Source organism: Pelophylax lessonae, assembly GCF_965119305.1.
Source record: "Pelophylax lessonae genome assembly, chromosome: 1".
Classification (NCBI taxonomy): domain Eukaryota; kingdom Metazoa; phylum Chordata; class Amphibia; order Anura; family Ranidae; genus Pelophylax; species Pelophylax lessonae.
In genome coordinates this window covers 25,295,885-25,315,980 of record NC_138768.1, presented here as the reverse complement: position 1 = coordinate 25,315,980, position 20,096 = coordinate 25,295,885, and positions in this window count along the sequence as shown.

The following is a 20,096-nucleotide window of genomic DNA, read 5'->3' as shown; positions in this document are numbered from 1 at the left end:
GCACCCCAAAAAGATTGTGTTCACTGCACCCCACAAAGATTGTGTTCACTGCACCCTAAAAGGATGTTGTTCACTGCACCCCAAAAAGATTGTGTTCACTGCACCCCAAAAATGTTTTTGTTCACTGCACCCCAAAAAGGATTTTGTTCACTGCACCCCAAAAAGGATTTTGTTCACTGCACCCCAAAAAGATTGTGTTCACTGCACCCCAAAAAGATTGTGTTCACTGCACCCCACAAAGGATTTTTTTCACTGCACCCCAAAAAGATTGTGTTCACTGCACCCCAAAAAGGATGTTGTTCACTGCACCCCAAAAAGGATTTTGTTCACTGCACCCCAAAAAGATTGTGTTCACTGCACCCCACAAAGATTGTGTTCACTGCACCCCACAAAGGATTTTGTTCACTGCACCCCAAAAAGATTGTGTTCACTGCACCCCAAAAAGGATGTTGTTCACTGCACCCCAAACAGGATTTTGTTCACTGCACCCCAAAAAGATTGTGTTCACTGCACCCTAAAATGATTTTGTTCACTGCACCCCAAAAAGATTGTGTTCACTGCAGCCCAAAAAGATTGTGTTCACTGCAGCTCACACACAGAAAAATGGATGTGGATCACTGACACCTGCCTATCTCCTATCCCACACCACACAGCAATATCGATTGTAGTTTGTAGAACACAGTTTCCCTAAAATTCAGCAGCAGCCTCTCCCTAACAGGATTTAGAAGAGATCGTAGATCAGGATTGAGTGCAGACCCCACCCCACACAGCAATATCGATTGTAGTTTGTAGAACACACTGACCCTATAATTCAGCAGACTCTATCCCTAAAATGCCTACAACTCGCCCTGCCTAAACACTCCGACCTGTCCCTCAACTCTATCCGGACACCAATTCGTTTTCCCTGCCTGTCTTTCCCTAATCAGCAGCCAGCACGTTGATGTGTGCTCTGTCCCTGATCTAAGCAGCAGAATGACGCTGCTGCGGCTGCCTGGAACTTATAAAGACTTGGTCACATGCTTCAGACGGCCAATCACAGCTACTGAGACATTTGCAGGCATGGCTGGGATGGCTTAAGGTACACCAGTTAAACGATTGTTGATTGGCTGTTGAAAGCCCGCCATGAAAAGAGCGCCAAAGCATGCAAAACCCGGAAATAAAACGACCGAACACGGATTTTTTACCCGAACATACAGTAAAGTGTCCGTGTCCGTGTTCGGGTAACAAAAATCCAATTATTCGTTACGAACACAAATAATACAGTCCGTGTTCGCTCAACACTATTTGTAAGTAAACGCAATATCTTTTGTGCAAACCAATCAAAATACGCTTATTGCAAATTTTTTTTTTACCATAAATATGTAGCAGAAAACAAATTGGCCTAAAATGATAAAACATTTTGATTTTTACATTTTTTTGGGTGGAATTTCATATAAAAAAATGTGAAAAATATTGTTATTTTTTCAAAATTGTCACTCTTTTTTTGTTTATAGCACAAAAAGTAAAAATCGCACAGGTGATCAAATACCACCAAAAGAAAGCTCTGTTTGTGAGAAAAAAAGGACGTAAATTTCGTTTGGGTACGGCGTTGCATGACCGTGCAATTGTCAGTTAAATTCGCACAGCGCCGAATCGCAAAAAGACAGCAAAATCCTCCGGTGGTAAAGTGGTTAAGGGGGCAAAACCTTCTGGAGCTAAAGTGGTTAATTCAGCTTTGTTGATATTGTGATCATGTGATGGCATACAGGTATTGTGAGCAGCAATCTGCTGTGTATGGTGGACACAGCGGTCATGGGGGGGTGCACTGCACATACTCTGCACATGTCGCCCTCTTGAGTCTGTACAGGCACAACAATGTACATGTAAATGTCCTGTGGGCAGTCAGCAAGTAGTTAACGGGGGGGGGGGGGTTAGGGGAAAACCATTATTTATCATTACAGGTTCTGAAAGGGAGCCATTGATCTCTATTCTTGCCGTTGGTTGTCAGTATAAGGAGAAAATCCAATTCGTAATTTTATGCTGTAGGCCAATATGGGATAAGGTGACTTTCATATTATACAAGGTTACTTTGTCGAAGGCCTTCTCTGCATCAGTAGACAGGAGAAGGCCTTCATCAGTGCTCTGAGATTTATGATGGATTAGGTTCAGTGCTTTAATCACGTTATCTCTTGTGTCCCTCCCGGGCATGAATCCAACTTGTTCTGGACCTATAGGTTTAGTCAAATTTGTGTCAAGAATTTTAGGTCAGGGTTTAATATTTAAATTGGACTGTAGATGGCACAATCAGTAGGATCTATAGGTTAGAGTAATAACATTGGAATTGTTTGGCTATTTTTTCTGTAATATGTTCCAATTTCCCATCTTTGTTTTTAACAAACAGAATGTTCCTTTATTGAACCCAAGACATAGTATAATATCAACAAAATGGAAATAATAAAATAAGCATAGTGCACATTGACAATGACAGAAGTAGCAGAGCTTCGTCAGCAGACTTGGATACATACAGCACAGAGAAAGCCTAATAAAATAACAATGTTCAGTCTAGAACACACCCAAAACATATGGAATAGACATCACAGCCTTCAACAGACAACCAAAATGACTGTGTGAGGGGAACCACTTCCACTAAGCTGTCCATGGCTGCTATACTCGCTCAATTTTTTTAGGACAGTTTCTATCAATATGGCTTAACTTATTGAAAGGAAGAGCAGCATTGATAGATTTTTCCCATGAACCTACAGAGGGGGGAACAGGAATTCCATTTGAGAATAATTTCTCTCTTGACATAATAAAACAGATACAAAATTAGTAATTGAGTTCATCCATGCCTCTGTTCAGAAGGTACCTGTATGTGCCTATTTCATCCCCACATCGTGTGCAGTTCTGTGCCCTCTGAGGATATATTCAATGTCCTCTGGGGGTATAGTAAACCCTGTGTAAGAATTTCATCTAGATGAGTTTGTCTCAGGAAGAGATCAACGGTGGGATACTGTCCTCAAAACAGTCCTCCCAATCCTCCTTATCGAGATCAGGTAAGTCAGCCTACTATAAGTTCCATAACCTTTCCATTTTAGGAGAGTTAACACAGAGTTCCTTAATAGGGTCCATGGCAAGGCTTGGAAGGGCAGGGAACTGAGAGCGGTTGCATGGCTTAGTTGGAGGTAGCGGAAGAGCATCCACCCCAGGAGTTTAAATTTGATCCTTAAGTCAGGGAAGGGAAGTAGTCTCCCTGCCGAAAGCATGTCCTGCAGGGTTTTTACCTCATATCTGGCCCAAAAGCTGAGGATCAGGGAGAGAGTGGAAATGTGGGAGGTTGGGATTACTGAAAAGTTGGCAGAACGGCAACCACCTATGAGGCTGAAGAAATCTGAACCTAGCCGCAACACATACCCTGAGTGTCATCCTAGTGGGTTGCGGGAGGACAGAGTATGCTCTCGGGCCTCTGTACACAAGATTCCCCAGCTCATGAAGTGAGCCCAAAGCAGCAGCTTCTAGACACACTGATGCATTGGCCCGAGAGAGCACAAACCACCAGCAGACAGTTGCAAGGGCAGCTTCCCAGTAATATGCCAAACCCCCCCACCGCACAGGGAGGAATAGAGTAAACTTTGCCAGTTGAGAAAGAGCACCTCCCCAGATAAAGGACCCAACACTCCCTGAAAAAGGAATTAGATATCCATGTAGGGGAGTTCCGGAAAAACAAAAATGGGGAGGATGATCATTTTAAGGAGGTTAATACATCCCATGAGATATTATGGTAAGGAAGCCCAAGAATTCAATTTGGACCAGAGCTGAGAAAGCAGTTCCGCTGTACCTGTATACCCAAATACCGAAATTAATCAACCTAGACCAAGGGGGTGGCCGCTGCATCTGTCCGGGCCTAGAGGTCTAAGGGGAGGATGCTCAATTTGGACCAATTAATACATATTCCAGAGAACCATCCAAACTCATTAGAGAGGTTGAGGGCAGCCTGCAGAGATGAGGAGGCATCATGTAGATACAGGAGGGCCTCATTGGCATAAAGCAACATTTTCTCTTCTAGCCAGGCAGCATTCCTTCAACTAGGGAAGATCCCCAAATAAGAATAGCCAGCTGTTCTAGGGCCAAGGCAAAGAGGGAGGGGGACAAGGGGCACCCTTGTCAGGTACCTCTCTGTAGCAGAAAGGAGGCGGATAGTCTATCATTAGTCCAAACATGAGCTCTGAGAGTGTGGTTCAGCATTCTAAACCCGCAATTGAAATTTAAGTCTGAATCCGAAACAACGCAACACCTCCCATTAGAACCCCCATTCCACTGAATCAAATGCCTTTTCAGCATCGAGTGAGGCTATAACTCTATGTCCACTGTTAGCATGTTCAATAGAGAGATTCAGGAAGAGGTGTCGGAGGTTGATGTAGGTGCCCTTCCCAGGCATTAAACCGATTTGGTCAACATGAATCAGCTCCTCTAAGACTTTGGATAGGCGATTAGCTAATATTTTTGCCAAAATCTTAGCGTCCATGTTAAGGAAGGAGACCGGCCTATACGAGGAGCATTCTTCGGGATTTTTCCCTGGTTTGAGCACCAATGCCACCACCGTTTCAGCCATAGAATCAGGAAATTAGCCCAACTTAAAGAACTGTTCAAGGAGAGGGATACAGTATGTGTAGGGGTAAGCAGGTCTAGATGTTCCAAATAGAATTCAGTCATTAGACTGCCTGCTCCAGGAGTCTTACCAGATTGGAGCTGGCCCATAGCCAGTTGGACCTCCTCTAAAGTAATGTATAGGCTAAGTCGAGAGCTAGCCTTTAATTCAAGGGTAGGGAAGTCAGTCAAGGTAGGAGGACAATTCAGAGGGAGTATAATATGACTGGGATAAATACAGATCTTAGTAATAATGCAGGAATCTGTCATTAACAGCACTTGGCGAGCTCAGTAATTCCCCAGCAGAGTTCTAATATTGCTGATATAAGTGGAAGTAAACAGGCTCTTAGCTAACAACGCCAGCAGTCTGTTGTTTTTGTTACCATATTCAAAGATCTGCTGTAGTAAGAAGGGAACAGTGCAAATGCCCAGGCCCCATAATTACTCTGGTCAGGGTTATCAACATAGACAGTCTCTTTTAGTCTAGCCTCCTCCTCCAACCTCTCCAGGGACTGCACAGACTCCCTGTGTGCAGCCACAATGCGGGAATCATACTCCCTCTGGGCCCAAGCCTTAAATGCGTCCTAGGTCACTGTGGGGGTAGTGTATTCCACATTAGTCAACCAATACTGGCAGACCCCCTCCTGAATGGCCTCTTGGATGTTTGGATCCTTTACCCAATATCTGGACAGCCTCCACAGCCTCTCCCCAGGAGGGGTCAAGGACAATGTCACCAGTAGAGGGTTTTGATCAGAAATGCCCCTGGGCAAAATGTTAACCACTGTGACTTTCCGAAGCGTGGACTGACTGGTATAGGCAAAATCAATGCGAGATAGCGTTTGAAAAAGGGCAGAGTGACACATGAACTCTTTGACTGTAGGATGGAAATGCTGCCATACGTCAGAGAAAGAGCGTGTTCACTCAGTGAGCTAAGCCAGGAGACCAACGTGAGGTAGAGTGGAGTCTGCCCAGGTCTGAGCAAGGGGTCAGGGTAAAATCCCCCACTAACAACACATCCTCAACATCGTAATTGATTACTAACTGCATAATGGTGGAAAGTATAGAGACATCTGCCTGGGACAGTAAATGCAGCCCCACTAAGACAAAGTTAAAATTGCCTATCATAGAATGCATCACAATATAGTGGCCCCCTGTGTCTGTCCTGATATCCAGAAGCTGAAATTGAAGAAATCTGTGCACCATGATGCTGACCCCCCTAGAGTAGCTGGAGTACGCTGTGTAGTAGTGGGAACCCATATAGGCCCATTTAATCCCTGAGATGCAAGAGCCTCTAGGAGATGGGTCTCCTGCAATATGCAGATCTGGGGAGAAAATTTCTATAGATAAGTGAAAACTAACGATTTCTTAACAGTGGAGTTTAGACCCTGTACATTCCAGGATACTATGGAGCGATTGTAGCAAAAGGAAATAGGTGAATGAATAAAAGAGAAAAGGGATGTGTACTTCAGTTCTCCAGGGACTACCACACCCCCAGGGCATTGTCAACCTGTGCATTAAAAAGGGGCATACCATGCCAGAAAGGAACATTTATCAAAAACATAAACTGAAAAAAAAAAACCCCTAAAAAAAAAAAATAACTGAACAAAAGTCCAACTGTTGTCAGCAACGGCTGACATCCCATGCCCCCCACCCTGCAGGACCCACATAGTGTAAGACCACCTAAGTCCCAACAACCTGCCCATGAGCAAAAAGTAACTGGGAGGCGTGCAGTCAGATGTGGAGCGTCCACTGACCCATCACAGATTACATCCCTGGGGTCCTACAACTGTAGGAAAGGGTAGTAAACCCAAAGTCCCCAATATGAGATGCTGGAACTTAAGCAGAATTTACGTTCTGGTTAAACATCTAGACTCAACCAGGGGCACTAGTCTTAATAACCTGGTATAAGTACAATCTGATATCCCAAAGAAAATACAGAGAAACTTGTGTGGGCATCCAAAAGCAGAGATTTCACAGTTAACAGTGTAAGTACAGTAGATAGGGAAGTAAAGGCCACAGCTTTAAAGGGATTGCAAAGGCAGAAGTTTTTTTTTTTTATCTTAATGCATTCTATGCAATAGTTGCAAGAGTGTCTCAGCTGCCCGGGACTCCCCTCCTCATTGGCTGAGTCAGCAGCGCAGCGCGATTGTCTCCCGCTGCTATTAATCAAAGTTAGTCAGGCAATTAGGAGAGAAAGGGGGCAAGGCTGGGTCACGGCTAAGTGTCTGAATGGACACAGGGAGCTGTGACTCAGCTTGGGTGCCCCCAAAGAAAGCTGTTTGCTGTAGGGGCACTAAACAGGAGGGGGAGGGGGGGCGAGGAGCACAGAAGAGGGACAAGGGAAGCCACAAAAAAGGGACTCTGTGTAAAATCAACTGCATAGATCATGTAAGTATAATATGTTTGTTATTAAAAAAACAAGACTTTACAATTATTTTAAGGGTAAGTATCCCATGATGGGGACAAAGACTCATCCCAGTTGGGGAAGAGACTCCAGCCATGAAGCAGCATCCTTCGGAGAAGTGAAGGACCTGATTATTTCTCCATCCTCCTCCCTCAGCTTGGCTGGAAAGAGGACACTGTACTTAATCCCCTTCATTCGAAGAGCAGCTTTAATGGAGTCAAAGGATCGTAGGAGCTTACCCGCCATTCTAGCAGCCATAGTATTTCGTCTTGATCACGGAAGTTGAGAAGCCGCAGGATGAATGTGCAAGGAGGAGCCCCCTGTGGCCCCGGCTGTGGAGGCATGCGATGGGCTGTTTCCACAGTAAAATGGGGGGACAGCTGGGCAGTAGGCAGGAGGGTCTTTAACAGCTCCTCTATGAAAGTAGTGGGGTTCTTTCCTTCTGCTTCCTCCGCTAGGTCGATAATGCGGATGTCGTTGCGCCAACATCTATTTTCAGCATCCTTGACCCGATATTCCAGCGCCTTTACTTTAGTTTGCAGGGTGCAAATCGCCATCCTATGATCTGCAGTAGTGTCCTCCACATGTCCCATTCCTACCTCAGCTGTGTACAGCCTTGATTTTATTAGTGAGCACTGCCTGACAGCAGCCATCGCCTCAGGGATCCCTGGCACGAACCCCGCAGGCCCCTTAGTCAGATCAGTTTGTGACGCCATATTGGCACATGGCAATGGGCCTCCACCCGCTCGAGCATCAGGGCTAGGTGTAGTGGGAATCCCTGGGGGTAAACAACGTTTCTTATCCCCTTTTCCATGCCCGGGTGATTTGTAAGGCATGCGCAGTCCAGGACCACTCGATAGCCCAGAAAAGTGCTGAAAAGGATTCCTCCAGCAGAGCTCCAAGATGAACATCCGGTCAGTCCCCCATTTTGGACACACTCCCCGTCTTTGTTTTTATTGTCCTGTATGTTATTAAGGATTTTGGAAGTATTCAGTGCTTTTGCTGTCTGATCCAGTTTTTCTCTTTGTGCTCCAAAAGAGAGTTGGTCTTAATTAGCTCCACTTTTACATTTTGGAGCAATGAATGTGACTAAATTTTAGAACTATCTGAATTTGGTGCACTAGTCACTGTCAGAACAAAAAGTATCACAAATACTTCTTGAATTTGGCACAATACATTAACAAGAGGAATTAAGGCCAGTAAAGTGGCACAGCAGCTTGTTTTAATTTACCCCCCTCCCGAGTTTTATTTAGGGGGAAAAATAGTTAGTGTTCCCAGCCTCTCATGACATTTTAAAAAAGGAAAAAAGGGCTTGAGAGGGTACCACATCTGAATTTAAGGTGCCCAGAGTCAGCTAAGCATATAGATAAACTCTGAGGCTCCACTTGTTGGATACAATGGTACACTTCCAGCATATATTTGCCTTTTATTAGTACAGTATGTCTGTGGACTTCAAATTGAGGGATTTAATATTTGTGGTCTCTCCATGGGTTACATGGGGTGGCTGCTCTAGTTTGCATGGGGTCTTTGTTCCCCCCAGTTTTTTTTTCCCTCCTTTCCTGTTTTGTGGATCCCTGTATTGAGAAAATAGACCTGTAGGAAGGTGAATTGTCCAGAGTGAAGGTGAGATGCCAGGAAGGGAGGTGAGGTTCTGTAGTGAAAACATTGATGTTGTCTTCCATAAAATTGCATTTTGTTGACATCCACAGCTATGTTTTCACTGTAGAGCACAGGGTGAGGGGCAAAGTTATGCTGGTGTTACCCTTTTCTGGATTTCTGCAATAATGGCAGCTGTGTTCCTCAATTCCAGATTGCACTGGCTCAAAGAACACATATGACTGCCCAATGATCACATCACTTTATCATTAAACCTTTATTGGGCCAACCATAGACAAGCTGTCATCCTCACTTGAAGACTGTCCCTCTCTAATATGATTTATCCTTATAAGCTTAGTCCTAGAGTCAGGGATGGTAGGGAGAAGGATCCCTATATACAGCACATAATCAAGATCTGTATAAACACCTCAATCTTTTACACTGAAATGCAGAGAAACATAAGCATACACAAATATGTATAAGATATAAATATATACTTTAGAATATAACTGCATATAAATGTATACATCACAATTAAAATATATAAAGTATGGATATGAACTATTTGAAGATGTCTCTTAACATGGCATAAACAAAGCAATTAGTAAAATACTATTAATCCGTTCCCCATAAAAAAAAAAAAAAAAAAAAAAAAAAAAACATTAATTTATCTATATTTAAAGCCTGTATAGAGAAATCAAAGATTTTTAGTGATTGCCCAGGAAATGAGAGGGAGGGCAGAGATTGCCATCCATTCACATAAATATTATATAATATAGGATAGGATCATAGTAATATATACATTTATTATCCAACTTACTCTGTGTTGGAATCTATTTTGTTCAGATTTATTTTTCTTCATGTACATTCCATGTAGAGCGTGGGCCAGAACATACACAGCCCTGTATGCATAGAAAGGCAGACTTGTATAACCATCAAATGCCTTCCAAAAATGTTTTACACCTCTGCAAGGTTTTGCAGAAATGTTATGGAATGATTGAAAAAAGTAATTTTTGCGTGGGTGCGGAGAAAGGCAGTAAAACAAATAAATCCAAAGATCTTCCAGTATTGGGTCAGTTAAGCAGCGGGAGAAGCTGACACCATGATCATAATTATCAAATTGTACGTATATTTTTTGTCCCCACAGAAATATGAAGCTGCAGTTGATTGCTGTTAAGTCCTCGTATTTTTTACTACTTAGCTTACTCCATGAAGGCGGGAAAATGAATGTAATGTTTTCTAAAGTAGAGGCCATGTGCTCATAAAAGTAATAAAAGTTTGATGTGAAAGTTTCACACGCTATGATAACCTTAGCTTTTGATTTACGAATAATCATCAATCCTTTGTTATCTCGTATGTTTTCTAGAGTGAGTTTAATTATATAATCTACGCAGATTCCATGTTGGCTCAATATCTTACTCAGTTCTTGGGACTCTTCATCCCCGCTGCCATCCTGCGATGTTATTATTCCAACCAAGTTCCACCCAAAATGCTGCAAACATTTTATAATAGCTGTATAACGGATCCGGTCGTCTGGTGTCACACGGAATAAAGTTGGATACATTTTTCCATCACTCAGACGAGGGTCAGTGACTCGATAACTGACCTGGAGGATATGTTGGGAAATATTTTAATGGGATGATATTATTCAGACAATGAAAATATGAGAAATGCAAAGTACTTGTCAGAATTTATTTGGATATCAATTATAAAAAATAAAAAAAAAAAAAAGCATTTCATGATCTCTATAAGTGATCAAATGACCTCTGTTCTCTGATAGTCCCAATAAAGTGCTGTGCAGGGGGGCACATCAGCACAAGTCATTTCAAGGCATTTGTGAGAGATTGGCCACACAGCTTATTAGCCATTTAGCTAACAGCTTCTGAATCTGGGAATGTCCTCTTTGACTGTGTTAGGTATCCCAGCTCTTGTATACATGGCACATTAGCATATGATTTCCCATGTAGTTGGGAGTGACATCAAGTCCATTCAGTGACAGGTCACTCACTGCGTGTGGAAACCGTACTATAGGGACATCTTGGGTGGGTGGAGCACAGACGTGTGCAGTGCTATCTATCACCATCCTGACACCCATTAGGGACTTCAGGGTCATCTAACCACACTTGACAAGCAACACACATCTTTATGTGTGTTTTTTTTTTTTTGTATTATCAATCAGCAATCATCACCATTAATAAAGTTTTTTTTGCACCGTTAAAATTATGTTCTTAAGTTCTTTGTATGTTTTCATATAAACAGTTGTCGAAAACGTTGTACCTATTTGATTGGTCCTCTCCGGACTAACCTATGTTGGTTGTGTAATTGTCTCCCCCATGTTTGTTTTTGTTGGTACTCCTTAAAAATCAATAAATTTCTTTGGAAAAAAAATAAAATTATTTCCTGCACAGATTCGGCACGTACTGTCCAATACAGTAATGTTGGCAGATGTACAATGACAAAAAAAGTTCATTCAAATAAAAAAAGCAGCTAGCACAAGATCCACAGACAGTGATCAAAAGGTACAAATATTAACAAAAAGTGCAACGCTAAGTATAAAAATAATAATAAATACAATGACAAAAAAAGTTTGTTCAAAAAACATTTTGAAAAAACATAAGGAAGTAAGTATAGAGTGACTAAGAATCCCAAGGAAAAGTCCAAAATACAGCAAATCCAAGAATGTAATTGTGATAACAGTCCTTCCTTCCTGTGACACCCAGGGAATGTGTAGAGTGGGGACACCACAGTGCACTAATGTGGGAAGCAGCTTACCAAAAAGCCGTGGCTACTCAAATGAATGAGAAAGCCTCGCCAAGTAAAGCATATCACATAGATCTCAGGAACTCCAAGAAACCATGGGTAGCGCCGTGGAATAGTAAATTCCTCAAGGTAGCTCCACAGTAGTCGCCATCTCCAGACGCAACGTCCACACGCCCCTTCTCTGAGCTGGCTATTATTGTCTATGCTGACTGGATACATGCGGGACACCGTGATTGAATCCCCAGCCACCATTCTCTATGTGCTTGCTTGTACTACATCTATGTGAGTAGTTCTCTTAATAAACTTCACCATTGTTATTTATGGGATTACGCTATGGTCTTTTGTACATTCTTTTTCCATACATCCATCTGACTACTATGGAGCTACCTTGAGGAATTTACTATTCCACGGCGCTACCCATGGTTTCTTGGAGTTCCTGAGATCTATGTGATATGCTTTACTTGGCGAGGCTGTCTCATTCATTTGAGTAGCCACGGCTTTTTGGTAAGCTGCTTCCCACATTAGTGCACTGTGGTGTCCCCACTCTACACATTCCCTGGGTGTCACAGGAAGGAAGGACTGTTATCACAATTACATTCTTGGATTTGCTGTATTTTGGACTTTTCCTTGGGATTCTTAGTCACTCTATACTTATTATTTTTATACTTAGCGCTGCACTTTTTGTTAATATTTGTACCTTTTGATCACTGTCTGTGGATCTTGTGCTAGCTGCTTTTTTTATTTTTTCACCTTATCTCCTCATATTTATATCAATTTTTAGCGCAGAAATACCCCCTTATTTTTCCATGTTGGCAGATGTGCAGATACTTACATTACTGACCAGTTTAAAAACAACTACTTAAAGGAGACTTCAACAAATGGCACCACTTGTTCTTTGTAGCTGAATTATTCAAAGTTCTGTTAATTCTGATCTGCACTCATACTAGAAAAGTAAAGTTAAAAAAAAAAAATCCGCTTAGACTGTACTGAGCCACCTATTGGACACACCATATTACATACATACAATACATTGAAGTGATCACTTACCTGTGTATACCGATACAGACTAAGTAACTGAGCCACCACATGACTTGAATGGAAATTACTGTCACCAATAAAACCAGCCACTTCTCCACGTCTCTCACAGTAATAGTTGGGAGCTTCCTTTTCTCCAGACAATATCTTCATGGCATAACCCAAAGTTTTCATTGGATCATTACAAGTACTAAATATATGATAGCCCAGGGTAACATTCGGCAGAAGATCGGGGTTCTTGTTAATTTCATTAACAACTAATTTCATCAGCAAAATGCTTTTGTACTCTTCAAGGTCAACACTGCAGGGTATTGAGAGGTTTTGAAACAACACAAAATGGTTACTTATGAGATTACAGTTTGGCCACATCCCACAAAACTAACACAAAAAGCGTTTCACAAAATACAAATGAAAGAGAAAGGAATAGAAATGATATGAAAATAATGACATCTATCTCCAGTGTATGGGTACTGCTATGGGAAGTACAATTGCACCCCTATTTGCAAACCTTTTTATGGCTGATCTTGAGGACAAATTCCTGAACAGCATACAACAAAAGCCATACAGATATCGCTATATCGATGATATGTTCATCATATGGACAGAATGTGAAGAAAATTTAAAACAGTTTTACTCATTGATCAACACCTTTCACCCATCTATCAAACTAAACATGGACTATTCTAACAGGCATGTCAACTTCCTAGACACCACAGTATAAATCAGGGATGACAAGCTTCATGACTTGATATACAGGAAACCGACTAACCGATGCAGCTATCTCATTGGTGTTACATAGTTACATAGTTACATAGTTAGTGAGGTTGAAAAAAGACATCAGTCCATCCAGTTCAACCTATGATGTGTGTGTGTGTTTGCTTTTAACCGTACATTGTATACCCCTGTATGTTGTGGTCTTTAAGGTGCCCATCTAATAGTTTTTTGAAACTATCAATGCTCCCTGCTGATACGACTGCTTGTGGAAGAGAATTCCACATCCTTACCGCCCTTACAGCGAAGAACCCCTTACGCATTTTAAGATTAAACCGCCTTTCCTCTAGTTTTAGTGAGTGGCCACGTGTCTTGTTGTATTTCCTTACTCTGAAGAGTTTGTTCCTTATGCTAGGGTCGCCAGTACAGTATTTGTACATTGATATCATATCCCCCCATTGGTGTGATAGGTACACTGACTGATCAGGACACTGATGACAACTGCACAGGTGAGCCAATCAAGGATGATGGCTGTACTGGTGTGACAGGTACACTGGCTGATCAGGGCATTGATGATGGCTGCACAGGTGAGACAGGTACACTTGTTTATTAGGGCACTGATTATGGCTGCACTGGTGTGACAGGCACACTGGCTGATCAGGGCACTGATGACAACTGCACTGTTGTGCCAGGTACACTGGCTGAAATCAGGGCACTGTCAAGTGGGTGTATGTGTGTAACCATGTAGTGTAGGGCAGTGTAAAGATCACAATTAGAGTTGAGCGAACACCTGGATGTTTGGGTTCGGCCGAACTTGAAAAAAAAGTCCGGGTTCGTGACTCGGACTTAACCCGAACTTTGTCCCAATCCCGAACCCCATTGAAGTCAATGGAGACCCGAACTTTTGAGCACTAAAATGCCTCTAAAACACACATGGAAAGGGCTAGAGGGCTGCAAATGGAAATAACTTAAAAGAACAGAAAAAACTGAAAAATAAAAAATAATCATCTTGAATGATGTAGGAGGAGGACGAGGCCCATATGGAGTAGGAGGTTGAGGTGGAAGAGGATATGGCGGGGGATATGGCGGTGTAGGTGGAAGCGGCGGCGGCAGTGGAGGAGGAGGACGAGGTAGCCAATGTTGGTTTTGGTTTTTAATAAAAAAACAATTTAAATTCAGGTACACCCCAAAAGAGTAAGAAAGGTCAAATCCAGCAATGACTGGGTAAGGCCAGTATACATGACTATTCTGCACAAGGTACGGACAAGTCCTGTGGGATCCATGCCTGGTTCGTTTTAATGAATGTGAGCTTTTCCACATTGGCTCTGGACAGGCGGCTGCGCTTGTCTGTGATAACGCCCCCAGCCGTGCTACATACCCGTTCAGATAATACACTGGCTGCAGGGCAGGCCAGAACCTCCAAGGCATAAAGGGAAAGCTCAGGCCATGTGCCCAACTTGGAGACCCAGAAGTTGAAGGGGGCAGACCCGTCCTTCAGTACTTCTAGGCATGTGCACACATACTACTCCACCATGTTAGTGAAATGCTGCCCCCTGCTAAGACCTTCCATATCAGCTGCTGGTGCTGCTGCTTGTTGTGGCGTGCTGACAAAGCTTTTCCACATGTCGGCTATGCTAACCCTGCCTTCTGAGGTGCTGGGGGTGCCCTGGCAGCGTTGACGACCTCTTCCTCCTCCTCCGCTGCCTTGGCCTTGTGCTTTCACTGTGCCCCCGCTGTCAGGTGGGAATGCCACCAGCAGCGCATCTACCAGCGTGCGCTTGTACTCGCGCATCTTCCGATCACGCTCCAGTGAGGGAATTAAGGACAGTATGTTGTCCTTGTAACGGGGATGCAGCAGGGTGGTCAACCAGTAATCAACACAAGTTACTATGTGGGAAACTTGGCGGTCGTTGCGGAGTCACTGCAGCATGTAATCGCTCATGTGTGCCAGGCTGCCCAGAGGCAACGAAAAGCTGTCCTCTGTGGGAGGTGTATCCTCTGTGTCCTCCGTATCCCCCCAGCCACGCACCAGTGATGGCCAAGAGCTGGCCTGGGTGCCACCCTGCTGTGAACATGGTTCCATATCCTGCTCCATCTCCTCCTCCTCATCCTCGTCATCCTCCAGAACTGTGTCCCTGCTGGACAATTATGTCCATGGCGTTTGTGTGTGCAGGAACCCACCTTCGGAGCCACTTGCGAATGACTGCCTTGAAAACCTGGAAATGTTACCTCTTCATCCTCCTCCTCCTCCTCCTCCTTCTCATCCTGTGCCACATCCTCTTCCATCATCGCCCAAAGTGTTTTTTCAAGAAGGCATAGAAATAGGATAGTTAAGCTGAGAACGACGTCATCACGCACTGGCCATGTTGGTGGAGTACTCGAAAGAGTGAAACAAGGCACACAGGTCTCGCATGGAGGCCCAGTTATTGGTGGCGAAGTGGTGCAGTTCCGCAGAGCAACTCACGCGTGCGTGCTGCAGCTGAAACTCCACTGCTGCTGCTCGCACAGTCTGGCCAGCATGTGCAAGGTGGAGTTCCACCTTGTGGGCACGTCACATATGAGGCGGTGAGCGGGAAGGCCGAAGTTACGCTGCAGCGCTGACAGGCGATCAGCAGCAGGGTGAGAACGCCAAAAGTGCGCACAGACGGCCTGCACTTTCTGCAGCAGCTCTGACATATCGGGGTAATTTCTAAGGAACCTCTGCAACACCAAATTCAGCACATGCGCCAAGCAAGGGATGTGTGTCAAACTGGCTAGGCCCAGAGCTTTTATGAGATTTCGCCCGTTATCGCACACCACCAGGCAGGGCTTGAGGCTCACTGGCAGCAACCACTCATCGGTCTGCAGTTCAATGCCCCTCCACAACTCCTGCGCAGTGTGTGGTTTTTCACCCAAACAGGCACGTTTTAAAACTGCCTGCTGTCGTTTACCCCTGGTTGTGCTGAAGTTGGTGGTGAAGGTGTTACGCTGACCAGAAGAGGAGGCGGTAGGGGATGAGGAAGCGGAGTAGGAGGAGTTAGGAAGATGAGGCAAACTGAAGTGCCATGCAATCCTCGGTGGTGGAAGGACATGCACCAAACTAATATCCGCCTCAGACCCATCCGCCACTGCATTTACCCAGTGTGCTGTTAGGGATATATAATGTCCCTGACCGTGCTTGCTGGTCCACGTATCCGTAGTTAGGTGGACCTTGCCACAGATGGCGTTGCCCAGTGCACACCTGATTTTGTCACCCACTTGGTTGTGTAGGGAAGGGATGGCTTGCCTGGAAAAGTAGTGGCAGCTGGGCACGACATACTGTGGGACAGCCACCTTCATAAGGCTCTTAAAACTCTGCATCTCCACCAGCCGGAATGACAGCATTTCAAAGGCTAGGAATTTTTAAATGTTGGCATTAAGGGCCAGGGATCGCGGGTGGGTAGGGGGGTACTTCCTCTTCCGCTCCAGTGTTTGCGAGATAGAAAGCTGAACGCTTCCACGGGACATTGTGGAGATGGTTGTTGGTGACCCAGTTGGTGGTTTTGCTGGTGGATCCTCTTTTTGCAGGGTGGCAGGTGCCACTGTCACTACAGAGGTGGATGAAGAGGCCGAGACTGCAGCAGCAGAAGAGGAAGCAGGAGGAGCCAGAGACCTTTCTTGGTTTTTGAGGTGTGCACTCCACTGCAGCTTGTGCTTTGTACTTAGATGCCTGGTCATGCAGGTTGTGCTCAGATTGAGAAGGTTTATGTCTTGCTTCAGGCTCTGATTGCACAGCGTGCAAACCACTCGTTTCCTGTCATCATCACATTGTCTGAAGAACTGCCACGCTAGGGAATTCCTGTGAGCTGGCTTTGGTGTGCTCGGTCCCTTGCTGCATTGGGCAGTAGCAGGCGTAGTGTCTAGGGCACAGCCGCTCCGCTTCTGCACCCTGCTCCCTCTTCTGCTGTGCTGGTGGCTCTGTGCGACCACCGTATCTTCCTCCAAACTACTCAGGTCACCTGCATGACGTTCATTCCATGTTGGCTCGAGGACCTCATCATCCTCCACATCGTCTTCCACCCAGTCTTCACCCCTGCAACCCTTGTCGGTCTCCACAATTCGAAATTCTTCAGCAGTTGGCACCTGTATTTCGTCATAATCCGAGACGTGCTGGGATGGTCCTCCCATGTACTCATCTGCAAACATAAGTGGTTGGGCATCGGTGCACTCAATCTCTTCCTCTTCTGGGGCAGGGCTAGATGTATGGCCCTGGGAAACCATGCTAACAGAGTCATCAAAAAGAAGAAGAGATTGCTGCATGAATTGGGGCTCAGACTGCTTGGCTGATTTGCAAGGGGGTGCGGTGACAGTTTGAAGGACATCAGCTGCAGGTGCCAACTCTGACCTTTCAGCAGAAGACTGGGTGGGAGACAATGTGAAGGAACTGGAGGCACCGTCAGCAACCCAATCTACTATCGCCTGTACTTCTTCTGGCCTCAACCTTTGTGGAGGCACATTAGGCCCTGCCAAATACTGCTGCCGGTTCTGTCGCCTACTCGCAGCTGAGGAAGGTGTTTCACCTGAGCGTGTAGCTGGCACAGATCGACCACATCCTCTCCTTGCAACAGGAGCTCCAGCAGCAACACCACGACCCAGGCCACGTCCCTTATTTGACCTTCTCCTCATATTTATCGAATTTTGGATCTTCCCCTAAATGGGTTTTTATTGCAAGGCGCAATACAACAGTATGCAACGGGTGTATCTCACACGTACGGATACAGACTAGGCCGCAATTTAATATTTTTTCCCTAAATGGGTGTTTATTGAATAGCGGACTAGAACAACAGTAAACAAGAGTGTATCTCACAGTAAAATATGCAGACTAAGCCTCATTGTAATATTTTTTTTCCTAAATGGGTGTTTATTGAATAGCGGACTAGAACAACATTATCCAATGAGTGTATCTCACACGTACAGATACAGACTAAGCAGCAATTTAATCTTTCTGTCCCCTAAATAGTTTTTTATTGCACGGCGCAATAGATCAGTGTGCAATGGGTGTATGTCACTGTAACATATGCGGACAGGGCAGCAATAAACTCTTTTGGTCCCCTAAACAGTTTTTTTATTACAGGGCGCAATTCAACAGTACACAATGGGTGTATCTCACTGTAACATATGCGGACAGGGCCGTAATAAACTTTTTTGCCCCTAAATGTTTTTTTTTATTGCACGGTGCAATACAACAGTACGCAATGGGTGTATGTCGCTGTAACATATGCAGACAGGGCCGCAATCAACTTTTTTTGTCCCCTAAATAGTTTTTTTATTGCAAGGCGCAATTCAACAGTACGTAATGAGTGTATGTAACATATGCGGTCAGGGCAGCAATAAACTCTTTTGGTCCCCTAAATAGTTTTTTTATTGCAAGGCGCAATTCAACAGTATGCAATGGGTGTATCTCACTGTAACATATGCGGACAGGGCCGCAATAAACTTCTTTGCCCCTAAATGTTTTTTTTACTGCACGGCGCAATAGAACAGTATGCAATGGGTGTATGTCACTGTAACATATGCGGACAGGGCAGCAATTGACTCTTTTGTCCCCTAAATAGTTTTTTTTTTTATTGCACGGCGCAATAGAACAGTATACAATGGGTGTATGTCACTGTAAACTATGTGGACAGGGCAGCAATAAACTCTTTTGTCCCCTAAATAGTTTTTTTTATTGCACGGCGCAATACAACAGTATGCAATGGGTGTATGTCATTGTAACATATGTACACAGGGCCAAAATCAACTTTTTTGCCCCTAAATGTTTTTTTTTATTGCAAGGCGCAATTCAACAGTACGCAATGGGTGTATCTCACTGTAACATATGCAGACAGGGCCGCAATCAACTTTTTTTTGTCCCCTAAATAGTTGTTTTATTGCAAGGCACAATTCAACAGTATGCAATGGGTGTATGTCACTGTAACATATGCGGACAGGGCAGCAATAAACTTTTTTTCCCCTAAATGTTTTTTTATTGCACGGCGCAATACAACAGTACGCAATGGGTGTATCTCACTGTAACATATGCAGACAGGTCAGCAATAAACTCTTTTGGTCCCCTAAATATTTTTTTTTTATTGCAAGGCGCTATAGAACAGTATGCAATGGGTGTATCTCACTGTAACATATGCGGACAGGACCGCAATAAACTTTTTTGCCCCTAAATTTTTTTTTCATTTTTAGTTTCAATAGATTTTTATTGAGTTTGACAAGTAAACAAGGGTAAACAGCCAAGTGAACAAAATAAAGCAGTACATATGGGTCACAGTGTAACTGGCATGGCAGAAAGATAAATCAACTACACATAACATCATCACATAGCGGACTAATACAGGTGAGTGAACGTCCACAAGAAGTCTGCCATCGCTCCCCGGGCACCCCAAGGGGAACAAACTGTGCCCCGGGAGGATGACATAAGACAGATCAATACAGGTTCACAGACCTCCGATGCGTACAATCGTACAACCAATGAATTAACCAACATGCTCAGATTGCATAACCAGGATCATAAAGGCAACCCAAACGCTTGATTAGAACCCTTGGGTGAGATATAGGCTGGAAAGGCAAACTGGTGGGAAAGATAGAGAAAGGGGAGCAGGAATGAGGGTGAGGGAGAGCAGGGTAGGAAGAGAAGGGCTAAGGGACAGGACAGGGAAAGGTCCAGCTGGATCCTTATAATAAATGCATAGTATCACATCAGTCTAAAACCGTACACTTGGGGTGAGATAGCCAAACTTCCCACCTCCTTCGGAACGAGGAAGTGGCAAGTTTGACAACCGCAAGCGTTCTTTCCATCAGACAATGGTGGTTAAGTGCTAGGATGACTTCACTACAGGAAGGGGGTACAGGAGATTTCCAGTGCGTGGCTACAGCTGTTTTTGCTGCAAGAAGCAAGTGTATAATAACCGCTCTGTGGCAAGGCTTAAACTCATGAATATTGAGATGCAGGATGGCT